The following is a 22,483-nucleotide window of genomic DNA, read 5'->3' on the forward strand; positions in this document are numbered from 1 at the left end:
AATTGTAGGTAAATTAGCTATATTCCGCAATAAAGCAAACCAACTAATTACAGAATACCGGCAAAATGGGTTTCACACAATATTGATCGGTTGTAACTGCAAACTACATGGCGGCTGAGTAACCCATCTAACAGTTTTGTAGGGAGTGAAAAGACCTTTGCAAATGTTGGGAAAAATCTTACACAAAGTGGCCCAAATGGACCATTTGAAAAGTTATTTGACTCATGAAAGGGAAACACCTATTGCAGCAATGCTGGTGGAAGACAGTTTACCCTAGCACCTCGTTAGGTGGGGTGTTGGTTTGGAGCATTACTATTTTACTTTTGTCTGTCAAATTGATAAACTGCTGCTGCAACAGCTCAGGCATTCAGCTTTTTCTTTTGTCGGAGCAACAAGGTTGTTGCCCCAAAGCATGCACAAGAATACATGTTCTTATTGAAGTCACAGGTCAGTGCTCGATTTATTTCCCATACATTCAACCGAGTGATCCACATGTCCCAAAGTCATTTCGCATAATTTAGGGGTCAACTATCTATGGCAATGAATGGGCTCATTTATTCGTTATTTTCGACCGAAATGTCAATGGTGTATCTGCTTTTTGTTCCAATTTAAACAAATACTGTGACAGAATTTAAATTTAATGGGCTTGATTCAATGAACTACTTTTCAACAAGAGTGGATGATCAGTCACATGTTATTTGCAATTCGAACTGACAGATACGTCTATCCTCCATGTATAACTAGAGTATGATCGCTTCTAGTGAATCTACCCCATTTTGTTGTTTGTTTTGCTTACAGCTCATTCGTTAAATGTTCTTATGCATGTGTGCCTATTGTTGTAAATTCCGATGTCCAAACATTTATTGATCAATTGGTTCATTCAAAATGTCTAAATATTTAGACATGTGGAAACTATAATTAAAAAAACTCAAATAGATTTAAAATGATCCTCGTGTATGTCATGTATCTCAGTTTATATTGATACAGGAGCTCACAAGTGTTTATTGGGATGTCCTTTTCGCTTTACTACCTTAGAATCAACAAGCATTACCTCCTGAATCCAAATCTTTCCTCTCCTTTTACCTATTGGGTGGTACCTTGCCTGTTGTGCGATTTGTGACAACAAGAAGACAAGTACTAACTGGGAGGGGTTGCAGATTAAAATTATACAGACACAACTATGAGTTTGGGGAAACGTTCAATAGATTGCCATGACAACAAACACAGCAGGTTAACAGACAACAACAAAACAGCCTACATTTGGAGTCAGTCTAGAATTGAAAAGAGAGAAAAGAAAGATGACCAACTCTTTTTGACCATCACCAATTTTCAAGACTTCTGAATCGACACTCCTAGAGACTACCACCAAGGAGATGTTTTTGTCAGTACGAGACATAAGAAATATGGAAAATAACTTTAAGTCCTGGTCATTTACTTGAAGGTCATGCTAGGTGAGAGGGTGGCAGAGGTATTTTGTGCATAGAGAAGAACAATCTGCTAACCATGGCTAATACCATTGTGCACCATAAAGTGTAACACTTACAAGTCTGAAACATTTTGTGCAACAGATCTTCCCGCAAGTTTCTGCGCTGCAGCCTTCTACAGTCAGCCCTTGCTAATGCGGCATGGTAGTGAGATATATGAGAATACCTGAACAGTGGATCCAGAAGCAAAGAGAGCCAGAGGCAAGGGGCTGACATGCCTTACACTGTTCTCCTTCCTGGCCCCTCAAAAATGTCTTCTAGATGTACAGCCAGACTTGGGAAAGGATGAAGAACCACACCACTTCCACCACGAGTGATCCGCACTGGTTGTCACTTCAAGCAGGAATAAGCTCTTAACATCTGCTTCCTTTCTCTTGCTGCTATGGCTGCTGCAGGTTGAAAAATGGTTCAATGTTTGACATACCGCCGTAGGCTGTCCTACAACACCACCTCAAACAAAACCAGACTATCCTGAACTCCAGGAAACAGGATTGTCTATCTGTACACCAAGAAGGTTGGGAAAGCTCCAAAGTCAGCATGTGGTATATGCCTAGGTAGACTCCGTGGTATCCTTGCTGTTCGACCTAATGTGCTAATGTGATTGCCCAAGACTAAGAAGCATGTCAGCAGAGCCCATGGTGGGTCCATGTGTGCAAAATGTGTACGCGACAGGATCAAACGTGCTTTCTTGATTGAAGAGCAGAAGATCGTTGTCAAGGTGTGGAAGGCGCAAGCAGTCTCAGAAAACCAAATAAACATTTATATTAAAAAAAACACCAGCTTGGTAAGGTACAATGTAGCAACAACCTCTGCTTCAGCAAATTTGGTCAATCAAAGAAAAGAAGGTGTCATGACACTTACAAGACCTTATGTAAGAAATGACAAGTAGGAAAACATGCATTTGCAATACTAAACGGTATGGGCTTTATGTGCTGACACATGCAGCGTAACACATTGGAGAGACATGGGAGGAACTCAGAAGGAACAGTAAGAGAGGGCTATACCTGTAAAGTAGTCCCCCGTTGAATTTAATGAAGTACTTGAAAGAAAGTGGAAAGTTACACTCAAACAGACAACAGGCAGCATTTAGTGAGAGATGTATACTCCACCGGGTTGAGCCAAGACATGACTGGCACAGTATCAAGCCAATAGCTGAATGAGATTGGCTGAAGAAACCCAATGATTGGAAAGGGTGGACCCCAAAGTCCACTCTATGTATTTTATTAGCTATGAGTCTGTTTGACAGCTGTGATTTCAAAACTCAGACATAAAAATGGAGACTCACTTTTTCTGTGTGAATATAACGTCAAATAAAGTTAACCTAACAATAAGAATCATACCTGTTTCAAGAGCACCTAGAAATTGATGGATCCTCCCACCATCACACTATTGTGATTAACTGTGAACAGTTCCCCAATCTCCAAATGTATAGCACACTATTGTCTCTAGCTAAATTTGCAGTCTACAAACTCCCACTCATTGATATATATATATATATATATATATATTCACTTAAAAAACCATAGGTTTCACACATGTTATAGTTAGCTGTACATTTCACTCGTAAAAAACCAATGAAATTCCACGTTATAGTTAGATCAGGTAACTATAACTTGCGCGCCCACAATAAACTGCTGATGACGTCACATATTACATCACTCATGACATGGTCAGTGACATCACTCATCACATCAATGATGACATCTGAAATGACACATTGTGGATTGCGGTCGCGCAAGTTATAGTTACCTGATCTAACTATAACGTGGAATTTCATTGGTTTTTTACGAGTGAAATGTACAGCTAACTATAACATGTGTGTCAAACCTATGGTTTTTTAAGTGAATTTGCAAGGTTTTTTTAAAAAAGATTTTATTGTGCATAAAAAGGGTTACAAACACGGGCCTACAACCACCAGGGCCGGCCGCTAGTAGTCGAAGTGTTCCAGCATATCAGAAAACAATGACTGGCCCACAGGGGCTCCGCACTATCACAGTAGATCAGACTGCACATAAGGGAAATCAGAATACACACTTTTAATATAAATAACAAAAAGAAAAATACAAAAATACAACAAACAAGGCGAAACGACTTATGAAGGGCGGCGAACACCAGCCGGGGGAGTCAACACCCAACCACCCGAGGGCGGTCAATAAAAGAAGACCTGAGAGGGAGGGGGGGGGCAACGAGAGAACCAAATCTGTACTCCAAAGTACGAGATACACAAGGAACCCTCAAGGATCAGGGGGACGAGGCAACCCCGGACGTATCCACCAAGGGGGGGAGCACAGATAGACCCACGATAGCGTTCCACTGCCCCCAAATTCTACCCCAAGCCCCCGGTTTACCACGAGCCACATACACCGTTTTCTCCCTGAACATGCACCAGTCCATGTTCTCCTTCCAGGCGGACACGGTGGGAGGCCGCTGGGAACCCCAAAGCTGTGCAATATCTCTCTTTGCAATCATGTTCCCCAAGGCCGCCCACCGAGCCTGAGCCGCATTGCAGTCATTGGGCTCCCACACATTCAGCACACAACGACGCACCTCCGGCAGCAGAGCGACCCCGGTGACTCGTCTCATAATATCATGCACCCGGCGCCAGTATTCCGCCACCTCGCGGCATTCCCATAGGATATGGAGAAAGGTAGCACTGCGCCCGCAGCCACGCTTACAGAGTCCGTCATCTGAAAATCCCATCGAGACCAGGCGGGGGCCCGTCACATATACACGATGGAGAATCTTAAGCTGAACCAGGCGGAGACGGGCCGGGATGGCCACCTCCTTAGGGGATGACAGTGCAGTCTGCCAGTCCTCATCGTCCAGCTCCACCCCATCTCCCGTCCATGCCTCCCGAAGACGCACCAAGAGGTCAGCCCGATTGTTTATCAGTTTTTTGTAAATCAGGGAGATAGTACTTTCGGGGACGTGACCATCGAGTATGCGGTCCTCGAGAGGCGAAGAAGAAGGGACCGTGGTCCCCTCCCCAAAGACCGAAAGCAGGGCGTGCCGAACCTGTGCATAACGGAAGAACTCTGTCACTAAGCTCATACTCGCGCTGAAGCGCCGCGAAGGATTTAACCGCACCTTTAACCCACAGGTCCCCCACTCTGCTGATGCCGATCGTATCCCAGCGCTCGAAGCCTTTCGTTGTCCAGAGGCTTCCCAAGCGGTCTGAGTCGAATAGAGGAGTGGCGCACGTTAAACGCTCACTCCAGCCCATCGCTACGTTAGCCGCCTTCCATACACGGACCGCAATCCTGGTAGGGCCCGTAAGGGCCCCACCAGCAGACCGCGAGTAAAGCGCTCTGTTATAGTTACCGCCGGGGAGCAGGAATTTATCCATCTCATATGCCGGGTTCGAACCAGGAGCGTACGTAGCATGATTAATGGCAGACAGCTGGGAGGCACAATAGTACCGTCTAATATCAGGAAGCGCGATGCCCCCGTCATACCAGGAAAGAGTCAGCTTGGCCAAAGCGATACGCGATCGCCCGTCCCAAACCAGTCTCCTCTGCAAACTCTCCACCTCCCTAAAGTAGGCCGCAGGAATGACATCGAAGGAGTTCTGGAGTGCATAAAGGAATCTGGGAAGGGACATCCTTTTAAACAGCGCCGCGCGACCAAGCGGAGACAAGGGCAGCTTACACCACCGAGCCGTATCTGCCCTCAAACGCCGGAGTGGAGACAGGAGATTCTGCTCATAGCGGACCGCCGGATCCAACGAAACGTACACCCCCAGGTATTTAAAGCCGGACTGAGATATTTGGAGCGGAAGCCGAGGCGGCAAGAGAGGAAGACCACCAGAGATAGGATACACACAAGATTTGGACCAGTTGATTATCAGACCCGAGTTTTTCCCGAAGGAAGTAAGGACATCAAAGAGAACATTGAGCGACTTCCGCGGTGAGGTGAGATACAAGAGAATATCATCCGCGTACAATGAAACCCGATCCTCGAAGCCCGGGGCCCACCGGAGCCCTCTAATCGAGGGCTCCCAACGGAGCCAGGCAGCGAGCGGTTCCAGGGCGAGAGCAAAGAGCAGCGGGGACAACGGGCACCCCTGCCTAGTTCCCCTCCCGAGAGCGAAAGGCCGAGAAACCCGCCCATTGACAACCACCTGAGCCATTGGTCCAGCATAAAGGAGCTTCACCCAGCTAAGGAACCCCTCCCCAACTTCGCCAAGACGGCCCAAAGAAATGGCCATTCAATGGTATCAAAGGCCATCGTGGCGTCTAGGGAAACCAATATGGCCGGTTCAGCGAGGTACTCAGCCCTAGCGAGGACGCCGTGCACACGCCGTAAGTTGAGGGCGGTATTACGATGTGGGATGAAGCCACATTGATCCGGATGCATCAAGTCACATATAACGCTCAGCAGGCGATTGGCGAGGACCTTAGCAAGGATTTTGGGTTCGGCATTTAGCAGGGAAATAGGCCTATAGGAGGCACAGCGGTCGCGTGGCTTACCCTCCTTGGGAATCACCACTATGGTAGCCAGACGCTGGTCGTCAGGAAGGGAACCCCTCTCGAGCGATTCCTGAAACATATGACGGAGGAAAGGCGCGATTTTATCCGGGCGCAACTTATATAGTTCAATCGGCAGACCGTTGGGGCCCATAGCCTTGCCCGAGCGGAGGGAGCGAATCGCAGTAGCTATCTCTTCGACAGACAAAGGGGCATCCATCAGCTCGCGGTCCTCGACGGATAAGCCGGGCAGGGCAATATCCCGAAGCAGAAGACGAGAGTCGTCCTCATCTCTATCAGACACCGGGGAGTACACTGCACGGAGGTGGTCAGCAAAACACTCAACAATCTCACCAGGCTCAGTCACACACACTCCATCCGACACCCGAAGCTCCGGGACCACACGATTCACTCTCTCCTTGTCCAACCAGGCAATCAGCTTACCCGCCTTGTCTCCGGCATCATACAACCTACCCTGCTGCTCCCTATACATAGCCTTGGCAGCATCAGTGACGAGAGACTTATATTCAAACTGCTTCAGGCTGAGGGCATGCAGCCCATCCGGGGTGACACCCGCCTCCAAGGCTGCCTCCAGCCCCGATATTTCAGTCTCCAGCGTCACAACCGCCTCTCTCTTAACCCTCTTGGCCTCCACTATCTGGGACAGGGCATGCCCGCGGAGCACTGCTTTGAAAGCTTCCCACAGGGACACCGAGGACAACACCGACCCCTCATTCTCAGAAAAATATTGATCAATCGACTTAATCAGGCTATCACGGATCTTGGGGTCTCGCAGGTACCAAGGGTTAAAAGGAGCGATCCGCCCAGCGGACCGCGACCCGGTGTCAAAAAGCAACCACAGTGGGGAATGATCAGAAATACCCCTGGCCAGGTGTTTGACCTCTCGAATCCGAGTAGCCTGGGCCGCGGGCATAAGGAAATAATCCAGTCTGGAGAGACTCCCATGGGCCCCAGAGTGAAAGGTGTACTGACACTGTGTCGGATGCATTAACCTCCAACAGTCCACCAGACCGAAGGTCTCCAGGAGCCCGCCCAGCCACGCCTGGGCAGCAGGGAGGGCCCTGGGCGGATGCCGGTCCAGGTCACCCGAGACAACCGAATTAAAGTCCCCACCCATAAGCAAAAGACTGTCAGGAAGCCCAAGCAACATACGACCCAAGTCTGAGAAGGTGGAGTTCTGGAGGCCCGGGGGAACATAGACCGAGATCAAGGAAAGGGACTGCCCCTCCCACCTCCCAGTCAGAGCCACATAGCGCCCTCTATCGTCTGGGACCACCCTGGTGATCTCCAACGGAAGTGAAGCTCGCAGGAGAATGCCCACCCCTCTCGAACCAGTGGTGAAACCAGAGTGGGACACAAGTCGATATCCCCCCCTGTTCATAGCCCGACAAACATTGCCAACCAGATGCGTCTCCTGTAAGAACACCACAGAGTCAGACGACGCAGATATTGCAGCACAACACCCCGTTTGATACGGTCCCCCAATCCATTGACGTTCCAAGACATCAATCTCAACCCGTCCCCCCCCATCCCCTCCAGTAGATCAAAGGCCCCCTAGCAAAGAGCTCAACACCCAAGGATGAACCATAGCCAATACTTCGCCTTGAAAACAAAAAACACAAATCCAAACAACCCCACCCACCCACCAACCCCCCCCCAACTCCAACACCCCCCACCCTGCACCCCTGCGGTCCAAAAAACCACCCCAACTTGCAGTGTGCCTGTCGCCCTACAAACCCCATTCTACGAAAAGACCCCGGAGGAGGGAAGGGACCCGTCCCCGCCCGCTCCCCACACACAACATAGTGAAACAAAATGCGCAAAAGAAGTAGAACCCAGCCGAACAGTACAACATGGCAGAGTCCGGGACCATAAGTCACTCCAAAGGAGACCCGCCACCCTCGGTACCGGCAGAGGGCCCAGTCCGGTCACCCCGGTCCGGCAGCGAATCCAGCCAGTCACTCACAGTCGCAGGAGAGTCAAAAAAGGTAGTCCGATCTTCATGTTCCACTCGGAGCCTTGCAGGATAAAGCATAGAGTACTTGAGACCGAGGTCCCGGAGACGCCGCTTCACCCCCTGGAAGCCCATCCGCTGTTTCTGGACAAGTTGGGTGAAGTCCGGGAAAAAGTTAATGGACGAGTTCTCATGTCGGACCGGGCCATGGACCCGTGAGGCCTGCAGAATCGCGTCTCGGTCTCTGTAATGGAAAAGTCTCGCAACGATAGGCCTCGGGGGGGCACCCGGTCGCGACCGGCCACCTGGGACTCGATGGGCCCGCTCCACAGCGAAAAACTTACTCAGGCCAGCGGGAGCAAGATGTTCGAGGATGAGCTCCTCGACCAGGAGATCAACCGGGCGGTTATCGGAGGTCTCCGGAACGCCTATGACGCGGATGTTATTGCGGCGGGCCCGTCCCTCGAAGTCTTCCAGCCGCCGGGCCATCAGATCATTGGCCGACTTGAGATCGCCGAGAGTGGCCTGCAGGTCCGACACGTCCGTACCAAGGAAGGACGTCCGCACATCCAGCGATTGAACCCTCTCGTTGGTCTTAGAGAGATCCGCCCGGATTAGCGTAATGTCAATGGCCACCGTGTCGATTTTACGGGCCAAGGCCTCGTACTGCGTAGCGATGGTCTCTGATGCCCTTAATGGCGCCCATGATGTCCTGCAGGGACAGATCCGGAGAAACGGACGGGCCACCACTGGTGTCCTCCGGGGGGACATTGGCCGTCCCGGGGGATCCTTTACCCTGAGTGTAGCGGTCCATGTTGTTCGTCTGGACCGGTCCCCCACGTAGGGATGTTTTGGTCTTACGCCTCTCGGGGTCTCCCTTGCCTCCCATGAGAACCTCGATCGCCGAAGGGGACCACCGAGGAAGCGTCGAGGTGGCACAGGCCAGGCAGACGCGTGTCGCACCACAGGCCGCAATATGGCGGAGCGAAGGGACCACCGTCAATGAACACACTGGCAGCAGACGAAGCCACCGGCATCAAGCGAAGGCAAAATGAAAGCCCAGTCGCACCAAGCAAGTCCACATTCCAGCCCCTCAAAGACCAAAAGTGAAACCGAAAGTGATGTGACGGCCACTGGCACTGCCCCGCTGCCGTTGTTGTTCAACTACGCCCCGGCTCCACAGATCACCCTCGCATCGGGCACAGCCGTCGGGTGGGCCTCAAAAGTTCAAACCACCATAACTCCGGATTGCCAGGTCCGATTTGATTTCCGAAAGGAGTTTAGTGTTCAGCCAGCATTCGTCTCCCAGATTCCATCAACCAAGTCAGGATAGAGTCAGGATAAATTCCGAGGAGCAGCGAGGGTCCGGGGAGCCCTGTGCTCACGCGACCATCTTGGATGCGCGCTAGGCTCCTCCTGCAAGGTTTTTTAAATGCTAATTCCTAACTATAACGTGTGTGAAACCTATGGTTTTTTCAGTGAATTTGTACGGTTTTTTAAATGCTAAGTTATGTATTTATTTTTTATTTTTTTTTCTGATTTTTCACCGTGCGCACACCCTGCGCGCACGTTGCGGTTCGCGCACCGTGCGCGCGCTGTGGGCACTCGGTGCGCTTCGCGCACCGAGCGCCCACGTTGCGCAGTTCAGACCGTGCGCGCCTCGCCTTTTTTTACACAGTAACAATTTTTTTTTTCCCTTGCGGGTCCTTTAATTTATTTAATAAATGTGATTGTTATTTCGTTTTTATTTTATTATTTTTTTTTTTTGCCGTGCGCGTACGGTAAGCTTACCGTACGCGCACTCCGCGATTTTTTTTTAAAATTATTAAATGTATTTTTCGTACTTTTTGGTCCTTCGTGGACCCCCTGACAAACGCTAGGGGGTCTGCAACTCTCTCCGTTGCCCCCTTTTCACGTTATCCACCTTTGTTTTTCAGTGCGAGAGACAGAAAATGGCAGCCGACACTTTCTGATTTCGACCGATTCGAATGTTTACAGTCATGTGACCACCAATCAGAATTGAGCTCACGCACGGCACCGTACGCGTACGGTAAGCTTACCGTAAGCGCACGGAGCGCGCTTACAGATATATATATATTGATTTAAATGCTATTTTCTCAGGACCTACTGAACAGACTTACACCAGACCTGCAAAAGGCACATCTCTGACCTGAGGACTACCTCTCTGCCAAATTTCAAGTAATTCTTTTCAGCCGTTCGGGCTGTAGCTCGGACTAAAGGTCCTATGGGAAAATGCATGGGGAAAACGTGTTTTGGGACCCCCCTTTTTTCTCAGCCCCCGCTTGACGAATCCCCCCGAGACTTTCAGGGTAGGAGCGGAGCGTAGCGCCCCACCTATTTTGAAAATTTCGCGAGGATTCGTCAACCGGCGCCAAAGTTATTCCAAATAGAATGTTGCGGATTTCCTATGGAAACACGGTCCTAACTATAACTATCCACTGGCGACCGCCAGTAGATAATATATATATATATATATATTCACTGAAAAAACCATAGGTTTCACACATGTTATAGTTAGCGGAAATTTTACTGATAAAAAACCAATGAAATTGCCCCGTTATAGTTAGTGCTGGCAACTATAACTCACGCGACCGCAATCCTCTGCTGATGCTAATACTGTATTTAGACACTTATTTGCCCATGTCTTCTTCCATACATTTTTAGCTATACATATATTACAAATATTTTTTTTTCATAAAGACACATATGTCATCAGCAGAAGATTGCGGTCGCGTGAGTTATAGTTGCCAGCACTAACTATAACGGGGCAATTTCATTGGTTTTTTATCAGTAAAATTTCCGCTAACTATAACATGTGTGAAACCTATGGTTTTTTCAGTGAATTTGCAAGGTTTTTTAAATGCTAATTCCTAACTATAACGTGTGTGAAACCTATGGTTTTTTCAGTGAATTTGTACGGTTTTTTAAATGCTAAGTGACTTTACGCCATTCGTGGCGTGCGCGCCCACTTAACGCAGTGCGCACCGTGCGCGCACAGTGAGCACGCGGTGCGCTTCGCGCACCGCGCACCCACTTTACGCAGTTAGTGCCGTGCCCACGTTACGCTAGATGGGCCATGTACGCACGATGCGCTTCGCGCACCGTGCGCACATGGAGGACATATTATGCGCTTCCTTGTGATAGGTAATCTGTTGAAATTTTTTGGGAAATTTCTGTGCTCTGATAAGCCATGCACAAATGTTGGCCTTCGGCCACCATTTGCACAAGGGGTGGAGAAAGTGTGGATAGTGTTTTTTTTATTTTTATTTTTTTACCGTACGCTTACGGTAAGCGTACGGTAAGCGTACCCCGCGAAATTGCCGAAAAAAAAATAATGCCGTTTTTGCTCTTGGGGGATGTTTGGGGACTCCCTCAACATGACTATGTGAGAGGGAGTTGTCAAAACATCCCCGTAACATGTTTTTGGCCATCATGTTTGATACATAACACTCAGTGCGGTAGACAAAATGGCGGACGCCGCTTCCTGGTTTCTGCCGATTCGAATGTTTACTAAGATCTAAGAGCCAATCAGAATCGCGCTCGCGCACGCCACCGTACGCTTACCGTAAGCGTACGGTAAGCGTACCGTAAGCGGGCTCAGATATATATATTGATTTAAAGGCTATTTTCTCAGAATCTACTGAACAGATTTACACCAAACCTACAAAAGGCACTTCCTTGACCTAGGGACTACCTCTCTGCCAAATTTCTAGTAATTCTGTTCAGCCGTTCGGGCTGTAGCTCGTTCTAAAGGTCCTATGGAAAAATGCATGGGAAAAACGCGTTTTGGGACCCCCCTTTTATCTCAGCCCCCGCTTGACGAATCCCCCCCGAGACTTTCAGGGTAGGAGCGGAGCGTAGCGCCCCACCTATTTTGAGAAATTCGCGAGGATTCGTCGACCGGCGCCAAAGTTATTCAAAATAGAATGTTGAGGTTTTCCTATGGAAACGTGGTCCTAACTATAACTACCTACTGGCGACCGCCAGTAGGTAATATATATATATATATATATATATAAAAATAAAAGGAACAGTAGCCTGTGGTTAATAAAAAGGTAGCAAGAAAAAAATACCAACGACTTTTATTGATAACAGCCCCACAGCTAAGCAAGAGCTTTGAAGCAGACTGCCACCCGAAGGAATATGGAGCATACCACATATCATTTTAGGGCAATATGAACCTTTCTGTACAACCCTGCAAGGCCCTAACCTGCTGAGAACTTCAAAATGCAGAGTAAAGAGGGACCCAAAGCACCAAGAAACGATGGCTTATTATACAGAATGCATATTAAAGATACATAGTTTAATGTAAGAATCAGTGTGATGACTGCTCGTACTTTTCAGATGTAAAATAGTCCTTCCTGCATTCCAATAGAAGCTCTTACTGAAAGAATAAATGATGCACCAAATAGCCAATTGGCAGGGGTGAGAGAGTAATTCTCCTCTGGGTAGACCCAAAGCCTACTCTGTGTATATCTGAAAGAACTATAAATATACGACAAGCCTTATTTTGCTTTAAGTTTTAACCAGACCTCAACAGCACTGGCATAAACCATGCCCAGCAATGTACAGCAGAGGGCACTTGTTTCTAGAGGTATTTCTTTGCACACGTTTTGCTCTACAGCAAAATGCAGCCCCACCCCTATTTCATAGATAAGATGGAATACTATCAACTATTTTAAAATCGCAAAGTGACAACACCCCCCTCCCGCTATGAGAGTCAAACAGGGAGAGATTACAGCTGCACTCATATTTACTACCTTGAGTTGTATTTAGGTTGTTAAAACTAACCGCCCTTGGCCCGACTTTTCATCCATGGTATAAAACGCAATGATTTACAAAACACACAAAGGCACGGTGGCTGCCACGTTAACCAGCTGGGTGAGCATCTGCTCCACTTCAAACAGCCTTGGACCCATTCCGGTGATTAATGCAGGCAAGGCAAAAATAAAAGCCTCGGTGGGTTTGTACATACAGCAAATCATTAATCTGGTGAAATAAAGCCCAGGCCAGCGTCAATTACGGTGAATTCATGACAAAAATCAAGTTCAGGTTGCTATGAATTACATAATCTGTTTTGCTCCTAAAGGCTAAAAAGAATTAGCACAAACACTGACAATGCCAGTTGTTTTGGTTCTTGTACTGCAAAAAGTATTGTCAAGCTTCGCTAAAACAACAGATGCAAAGCACGAGCAGCAGCAGTGCAAGCTTCGCTAACAAAGCAAATTAACTCGGCAGGTGGTAATAGCGACAACTCCTGCTACCTCACCCCCAGGCACGCTTCCATGTGGTGAGGAGCTGACTAGCCGCTGTCCACCCCGCTTTGCCCATCTCTGGCACCGCAAGCATCAGGCTTCAGAAACAGATGCACACCTTGAGCCCGTCTCTGCAGGCCATCATCTCCATGGCACTGCACCAATGTATGAGCCCGTCCCTGAAACATGCTGCCCGTCAGCCAGTGCACCAGAGACGGCGGTAAAGTGAAAGTCATTTTTTTCCACAGATTTATGGAATTTTCGGAAGAAATAAATTCCACCTTTGTGTAGATCATGCATTTCTGGGCGCCTATGGTTGCTGCAATTTTGGAAAAAGTTTCATGCCCCAATCAGGTAGAGAGGACTGTTGGGTAGGAGCGTTGCTTCATGTACAGTATCCTTGGCTGCACATAGGTCTATGAAAGAAGATCACAGTTGTGCAGGAAGAAAATTTAAGAGCGGACAAGCAAATGAGACATGTTTCCATAGGTCAAGGGCGAGAGTTGTAGGTGATATCTGCATCTGTGGAGGAAGGGGCATGACATAGTTCTCTCTGGGAATTTATTAGGTGATTCAAAATAGGATCGGCTTAATCTGGAAAAAATCGAATGAAGACTTTTATAAGGAACGACGCAGTTCTTTAAGAGTTGTTCATGTGAGGATGGATTGACAATGATAAGTCGGAATAGAATGGCAAAGGATGGGATTGAGGTATGATAATGAGCTTCCCAAAGAGTGGAATCTGAGAAGTGCTGCTAGGACAAAAGTCAGTCAATAAAGGCTATCAAGGGAAATCCAGCTGAAGAGAACGGACAGGCAGTTAGCGATGCCCTCGAGATTAAACCACCTGGAGCGCCAGAGAAGAGAACAAATTGCCGTTCACCTGCAAAGATTCACTGCGAGTGCTCAGTATCTAAACAGTGGATCGATTCTAGGACTGCACGCTATGCTATAGGAACCTTAATTGGGATAAGGTGCCGGTGGTTTATTTGGTACCAATAGGGATAGGTCATGTCTGGAGGATTTTTGATTCACCTTAACAATGTCATTAGGAGGAACAGAGGAAACAACTAGATAGAATGAGGGGTGTTAATAACAGTGTACGTTCACGTGGTGGCAAAATGACCCTGAACTTGGAGGCAAGATTCAAATTTAGGAATTCTGAAATAGAAATAACGGAGGAATAAATAGATACATTTTAGTCAAGCAGTCTGTGGCGTGGCCTGCAAGTGCCGTTATGTTGGAACGGTTTCCCATTATAAAGATTTTTGCTGTAGCCGTCATTGTCACGGCTGATTTTTAGACATTCATGAGCCAAGTGGCTCTCGATGGATGTCATTTGGGTATAATAAAAGACTGTTTTGCTAAGCTAAAAAGGAGGATACTGTGATTTAAATAAAAAAAGCTTTCAACGTTATGGCTTTGGCTCTTGAGGCTAAGATATGTTGGTCTTTCTGTACATGTAAAAGAGTTGGAGATAAATGAAGACGGTTTTGATGGGAAAAGAAATCACAGTGCATGTTCACACCAGTCCAAGAAGATGATGAAAGAGATGGAGAGGACCTGGATGCTGACAACACATGGTGTCCCCCTGAATGGGGGTTTGGTGATTAGTAACCCAGGGTTATGCAGTACTGTATACCTAAAAATGCAAGGAAGGCATTTTGAGGAGTTGTCATGTATTTGACCTTCACTGAAATACATCTAAAGGCGTCGACTCCAATATCTTTTTTAATGTCCGATGCGTCCTGTAACAGCAGTCCTGGTAAGTTGCATCCAGTGACCCTGAGATGCGTAAAGCAGCCAAAATCTCCCGGTAGAGCGCTAAAGGAGAAGGAAATCAGACCAAGAATTAATGATTCCCAGGTACTTCTTAATTCCTCACGCACACCTGACAGTTCAAGCTGTAATCTCTGTTAACTATTTCCCTGGTATTGGTAACTTCAGTGGTGAGGGACATGTTAACAAGCATTGGCATAGCCAAAAGGTCTCGCTTTTGGGACCTTATAAGTATTTAGTTATGCAACTGTTGCATGGCTAAACACTTATAAGGTCCCAAAAGCGAGACCTATTGGCTATGCCAATGCTTGTTTTTAAGCTTATGAGCATGATGACAGATTTGCAAGTGGTGATGGGGGGGGGGGCAATTTAAATGATGCGAGCGGTTCCATTTAAGTGAAGTAGGGCCAGGTTGCCGTAATTGTGGTTGAAGTGTGGAGCAATAAAGGAGCTGGGTGAAGGGGGATTGTGAATTATTTTTTAAAGCGAGTTGAGGTGCCTGCGATATCCTGTGAAAAACAGTGGACGGGACGGGGAGAGTCAGCCATTCAGTGGCACCAGCAAGGGATAGAACGTAGGGATGGTTTAAATACATTATTTAGAAAAACATGCCGAAGGGGATTAGGTGGGGGAAGCAACTCGGAGAGCAAGTGCAAGGGGAGAGCAACTCACAAGAAAGAGTAAACAAGCGGCCGTGTGGCCGCTAAAGTTGAAGTAATCGTGGTCAAGCGCGGCTCTAGGCTGGCCTGCTAGCACTTTTTGTAGCCCTCTCAATAAGTCTCGCTAGACCAGCGCATGCGCTGGGTCAGGCGAGACCTAACTAGACAAAACTTGGGGTCGACATAACTAGGCCCATAAATCGTAATCCAAGGTTGCTTATTCAGTGTGGGATTTTTCTTACCTTTTTGACGGATTAGAGGCATACTCCCGTTTACATGAGAACTATACGAAATGGCATCGGCCGAGTTATCGCCACGAGTAGCCCAACATACAGAATGCTGTGCTTGCTTTGTTCATAATTATATTTCTAAATGTTGTATGGAAAAATCATAACGGAAGATATGTATACTTCAAACATGCCACACCACTCAGGACCTCTCAGATTTTCCATGTCCATGCGTGTGTACCTGGTCCAGGCGTTTGCTTTGCATTCTGGGAGATCTAGCCCCGTATTTCCTATAATGTCAGGACTACAGAGCCCCCGAACGCATAACAAAAACTGTACTTGACGAGCTACCCACCCATGGACTTAGCAAACTTGAGAGCGCTGCAGTCAGTCAGAGCCATGTCTCGCCTGCCGCGTCTGCTGAAGTAAACAAGCCGAGAACAACCCTCCTGATGCGAGACCACGTGCAGCGGTCTGTATTTGTGACCGCAGATTTCCAACTTCCAGGCCAAAGGGCCCGCGCGCTCCTCCGAGGGAGTCAGATACTATTCTCCGAATTCCTCAGGGCCTGTGGAGGGTTTCCTTGCGCATCCAGCGCTCGCTCGGCCGTGGGGTGAGGCAGGGCGGTCTGCACGTGGGACGTGACCCCTGCCCCCAGCTGGCTGAACTCTGCCCTCCCATTCAAGCTGTTCCGCATGTGAACCCTCTCTGCTCGCCACAAAAAAGAGCGATTTCACTCCCAGAAAGAAGTACGTAATTGGCGGAAGACCAACACAACGCACTTGTTCTCAAGTTAAAGTTCCACCCGTGACCCGCTCCAAATTTGACAAAACAAACCAAAACAGGCCTTCCTTTCCATTTATTCCTTTTGCATGACGAGAGAAACACATTTAATGCCTTTAATTGTTCCATTTAACAACATACGTTCCTTCTGCAAAGCAGCATTTTCAGCGGCTGGGCTCTCAGTGGGTTATTTAAGTAAATATATAAGGCCCGAGCATTGTGTTGGCTCCCGGGAGCACATTTGCGCCCAAATTAAATGCAAGCTGCCGCTACCAGAAGTGCACATATTAATACAACAGGGCTAATTTCGAATTACGGTAAAGTAGATAAGCCTGAAAACTCTAAAGTGAAAAATAATTTCCCTCATTCAAAGTTTTAGTATGGAAGTACAGAGCCCCGGATGAGGTTTTTAACTGAGAATATTTTGCTTCCTGCTTCTTAAGGTTTGGAACAAATTGATTTCTTTGTACAAAAAAGCGAGTCATTTACGCATTTAATTATTTTTAAAGAGTAAATACATGAAGGTCTAATTTTGTTATAATCTATGGCTATTTAATATTAGAATCACTGAGTTCTCTGTAACTAAAAATGAATGTGCCCGACAATAGCATAGTTCACCTTAAGCCAGACGTATTCAGGTGAGACAGTATTAGTAATAGATCACTTTCTTGTGACACGTCAGTGATTCGGTTAGCTTTGTAGACATTTTAGGAGGGCAGTGTGGGCTTGGGTAGTTTTGTGTATCCAGAACTCTTGTTCTGACTGTTGGGAGCAATACAAGACAAACAGTCAGCGACAGATAATCTGTAGTTATGGTTAGGTCAGAGTTTCCCCTGAAAAGGCAATTTTTGGTTTGCTTGCAACTTTGGTGCCATTCGACAAACCTGCACAAAATATTCTGAAAAAAGCAAAACTGGCTTATTTTGTCATGTCAAGTTAGATGTAGCTCCATATGAGAGTTTGGGAGATGAGCGAATAAAGGGAATGTGTAAGAAACTGGATTATTTTGGGTGAGAGACTACCCATCTCAAGAAATAATCACGAGCCTTGTCAGAATGAACCCTCAAACTCACTAAATTAACCGGCGCTCAAACCCCTGTTAGTTATCGACAGAACAGACAGCCTTAACTTAGTGCAAGGTGTAACCTATTTATGCAATACCAAAACAATAATAAAGTCAAAATCCCAAACCAAATTATAAAAATAGAGTAAAAAATAATTAACAAAATAACACCAAAATGACAAAAATCCAAACTGTCGATATACACTAGTAAAGTTTTAAATAGGAACAGCGCCAAGAAGAATCAAGTGCCAATGATAGCCAATGGTTGTGATAGACCCGGACCTAGGCACCATTTGATGCTGAGTGCAAAAGACATGGGTCTTATGCACCAAACAGGTTTGTCCTGGCCAAATAGTTAACTTGTGACTTTAGTCCTTTAAGTCCCAATCCACCACAGGACTACACTTCTAATGCCCCCCAGGGACCACAGGGGAGACATTTAGAAACTCACAGGGCGTCAGGCATAGGCCAAACAGCAGGATCCAGTCCCTGTCCAGATGCGACTGGATAGCTGGGCAGTTATAAGAAAACGCCTCTTGTAGCTTGTTAGGTCCCTGTATCTTTGACATGAGGTCAGCCTTATAACCCTTGGGATCCACTTATTTGTCCTGGGTACACAAGGGAGGGCAGGCCCAGTTATCTAGGCTCTTCTCAGGTCTCAGCCATCAGGTTCAGTACTCTTCTGTACTTACACTGGTCCAGGAGTCTTCTAAAGGGGGTGCATGGAGATGCCATATTTACGCCCGGCACAAGCTACTCCTGGGCACCCCTTAACCAATGGGGTAAAAGATCCTGTGGCCAACCCTATCCACTTTGGGCATTTTGAAGGTGGCAGATGTCTTCAGCCACACTAAACTTGGACTCTGAGGGGTGGGTGTGTACTATGGTAATCCTAGTGTTCTCCCACATCTAACACTAAAATCCAGTTTGGGGCAGTCACTATACCCCATTAAACCCAGAGACAGAAGTCTAGTAGAACAAAGCAGGTTTTTTCCAGCAACCAGACAGTAGACACACAAGACTTGTCTTGCATCCTGTTCTTGCCCCTTGAAGTGCACCCCAAGTGTTACATGTAAAACCCAAAGATAGAGTTCTAGCAAGACATACGTTGAATTTCCAGCAAGAAGACAGTGGAATAATAAAAATTGTTTTCTATTCTATTTTTGCCCTTTGAAGTGTGCCTCCAGTGTTGTATGTAAAACCCCATCATCAAAAACAATGGGGTTGCCCTGCGTCCCTAAGAACCTGGGTATCCAATTTTATACACTACAATGTGTTCTGTCGTGTGTCGGAATTGAGACACCGACAGAACACATTGTAGTATGTAAAACCCCAGCAGACCTGTCAAGCAGGGTTTGACACACCAGCAATAGTGAAGAGGAAAAACTCCAAGTCCAGTCTGTGGGCTCAAGAACTTGTGGACCAAAATTTGGACCTCTTCCAGCATTCATACATTTTTTGCAGAAACTGCAGGCTCGATAACTCATGGACTAATGAGAAATCCTTTTCTCATAGTTTGGAAAGTCTCAGCAGAGTTTGGAGATTACACATGCCATTTGGCTGTGCTCTAAGTTTGTTGGTTCAAATTGAAGTCCACAAACCCAAGACACAATTGGGCACCGTTTAAAATGTGATGCATATTTTGCTTTCTCATTACGTTTTTTGTATAGGAGGGGAATGGGGTCAGATTATATATTTTAGAAACTGCATTCCTATTGAACTAAATCTTTTCTAGAAAGCCTGGGTTGTGCAGACTCAGTACGATTTGTAGCAAAGTCTCTGGGCTTTTAAGCAGGCTTAAAGGCACCATATGGTTTCAATTAATTGAAACTTTCCATATCGTGTCATCAGATTAAAAGGTGCCTGTTCCATAGCAATTGGAGGCACATCTAACATTTTCGAAGAGTAGGAGATATTCCTGTGACGACAATCACTGTTGTTCTTTGCCTCTAAACCATGGCTGACAAGCTTGTAAAGGAGCTACCAAGAACATAATCTGCCTCACTAGGAGAAGGAAAGGAAGAATAACCAATTTTCACTGGGGTGACTCAGCACAAGAACAGTAACATTCAACATCTGCAACCAGCATTTGACTAGATGTTCATAGTCCCTATGAATTTAGTGATGTAACATTGACTGCAGCACCCCCACTCTGAAAATTGTTCCAACACCACTGTGCCCTGTGTGTCCTTTATGTGGCGGGGCTGGGGCATCATGGCAGCCTTGGATATGAGGAACTCCATTTTCGCACAGTGACATACCATACTTGATTTGCAGATTGGGGGAAATAACTCTCCTGCATACTGTGCCACAGCTCACATTATTAAAACAATTCACAGGTTTTTCTTCAGAGCCTCTGTAAAAACTTCTAACATGTTTAGAAAATAATCGATTGACCTCATTCCACTGAATTAATTTTAACAAAGTGTCGAGTCCCTGCTGCTGACAATCATCACCATCACCTAGTAGTGGTAGTTTGGGACGAGGTCAGTTTCAGAACTCGAAAATTAAACGGTTACTTGCTGTTAAATATTAAAATGAGCGCAGCACATCTATGCCGCCACAGTCCTGGCGGTCCTGGCATGTTTTGCATTGAAGGTTTGTGAAGCAATGGAAAAGTGTATCCTTCTGTTTGTATATGTGCTGTCCCAGGTTAATTAATTTAATGCGATGCGTCTTAGCTGCTCTGTATATGCTTGTAGTCGATGTTGTGAACGTTCACTGTATTGCAGCGCTGTGACTCAGATGCTCTGTGTAGACTTGTTATCTTTGATGTAAACATTTATTGTTGTAAAGCGCTTTGATAACTTCAGGTCTAGCTAGCACTATATAAAACTCTCAAATAAAGAAATAAACAGGAAACAGAAAGGTCCATCCTCTTTTGGACAATGAGAAGATTCCTTACGTCAAATCATGAAAAGGAGTACCTGAAGATCCAGTAAGAACAGAAAAAAAAAAAACACCAACTACCCAGGTAGCAAAACACCGCACAGTGTTCTGGACAGGTGATGAAGGAAATAGAAGGTAAGAACAATCGTCATCTCCACACAGTATTGTATGGAGTACACAACAAAGGTTCAGGGGAAAAAAGAAGGACTGGTTACTAGAAAATGGATGGAATTCCACAAACGAAAATGATCTATACAGATTATATATATCCCCCAGTTGCGATCGCCACTGGGCAGTTATAGTTAGGATCGTGTTTCCATTAGAAATGTATTTTTTGTGTTGCTAATTACCTTGGTGCCGTTTGATGAAACTACACTAAACGTTACAGAAAAGTGCCCTTTGCACCTAGTTTGTGGATTGAAAGTTTCAGGATGATCTGTCAAGCGGGGGCGGAGAAAAAAGGGTGGGTCCCAAAAAGCATTTTCACTATTCGTTTTCCCATAGGAACTTTAAACAAGGCTACAGACTAAACCACTAAACAGATTCAAACCAACTTTGGCAGAAAGCTAGATCTAGGTCCAGAAAGTTATGTTTTGGTGTAAACCCATTCAGTTGTTTTTGAGCAATTAAAGAAAAAATAACTTTGTTTATCAAACTGAGATCTGATTGGAAGCCACAACCCCAACCAGTCAGCCATTCTGAACAAAATACACTAGGGAGCAGGGTAGGAATACAGTGACCCTGTAGGCCTGGGGCCAAGGGTACAGTGGTGTCACTGACCATGACATGAGTTATGTAATATGTGAGGTCATAAGCAGTGATTTGTGGAGGCGTGAGTTATAGGTAGCTTGGCTAACAATAACTGCTGAATTTCTCTGATTTTGCACAAGTGAAATGTCAGCTAAACTAGAACATCCAAGTAACTTTTGGGTTTTACAGTAAATATTTCTCCAAAACTGTTCTCAAAATAGAAAACAGGACCAACACAGCTTGAAAATCCCATTGCGCAAATGTATTCACATGCTGTTTGCCATACTGAACGCGTTTTGGCTGTGGAACCTGTCCTTTTCAACATGACATATACATATACATGTACATGTATCCATAAAAGAAGCACGGAACTCTGGGTAGTTCCCAGGTTTTGGCGGAGAGCAGCTCCTTCATTTGGAGCACCCTACAACACCAGCGACACTCTGAATCTGCTCACCTCAAATGTCAGTTTTTCTAGCAGAGTGTTTAAGCATAGGATTAGCACAGTGCCATCCATGCCGAACTAGAAAGTGACAAAGCCTCGTGCCATTTTTACAGCAAAGTATTTAAGCATAGGATTAGTACAGGGCCATCCAGACGGAGCTGACAAATTACAAACGCGTTTTAACACTCCAGGCACAGTATTACAGCTTTGAATTGATAAAGCACCATTCAAGCCAACCTGGAATGAATATAAGCATCCGCTGACAAGCGTTTTGCTCTCGTTAGAGCTCTTCAGAGAGAAATGTCATAATGTATTTGAACTGTAAGCCTTAAAGGCTATTGGCTTTATAACTACATACACACATAACCTGTAACTGTCTAACATGATGCAATAATGTATCAGGATCAGGTGACATCAAAAAGCACAAGGTCACAGGCTGGGGTGACTAGAACTCTATATGGCAATAAACAACCATATTTCATATTATTGTTTTTGTATTGTTTATACTACGTTTATTTTATGGTAGCAAGCTTGAAAAAGATTCAGCTAATAACGGGTACTGATTGGAATTTAAATGTTTACATTTTGTTTACATATTACATATAAACTGTTAATAAAACAATGAACAATGGTGAGGGTAAATGGATTAAACGTATTCTTTGCCTGCAGTGCTTAACCCATATTTAT

At 46.1% G+C, this 22,483-nt stretch overlaps 1 protein-coding gene and 1 pseudogene across 1 annotated transcript in view; one reads left to right on the forward strand and one right to left on the reverse strand.

Moving 5' to 3' along the window:
- The window catches only part of LOC146861307 (formin-like protein 2), a 393,344-nt gene that overhangs the window by 97,429 nt on the left and 273,432 nt on the right, over positions 1-22,483 (reverse strand). The window lies entirely within an intron of this gene.
- Positions 1,875-2,373, forward strand: LOC146861308 (large ribosomal subunit protein eL34 pseudogene; annotated as a pseudogene).

The sequence above is a fragment of the Triturus cristatus genome, chromosome 3_1 (genome assembly GCF_964204655.1).
Source record: "Triturus cristatus chromosome 3_1, aTriCri1.1, whole genome shotgun sequence".
NCBI classification, from domain to species: Eukaryota; Metazoa; Chordata; class Amphibia; order Caudata; family Salamandridae; genus Triturus; species Triturus cristatus.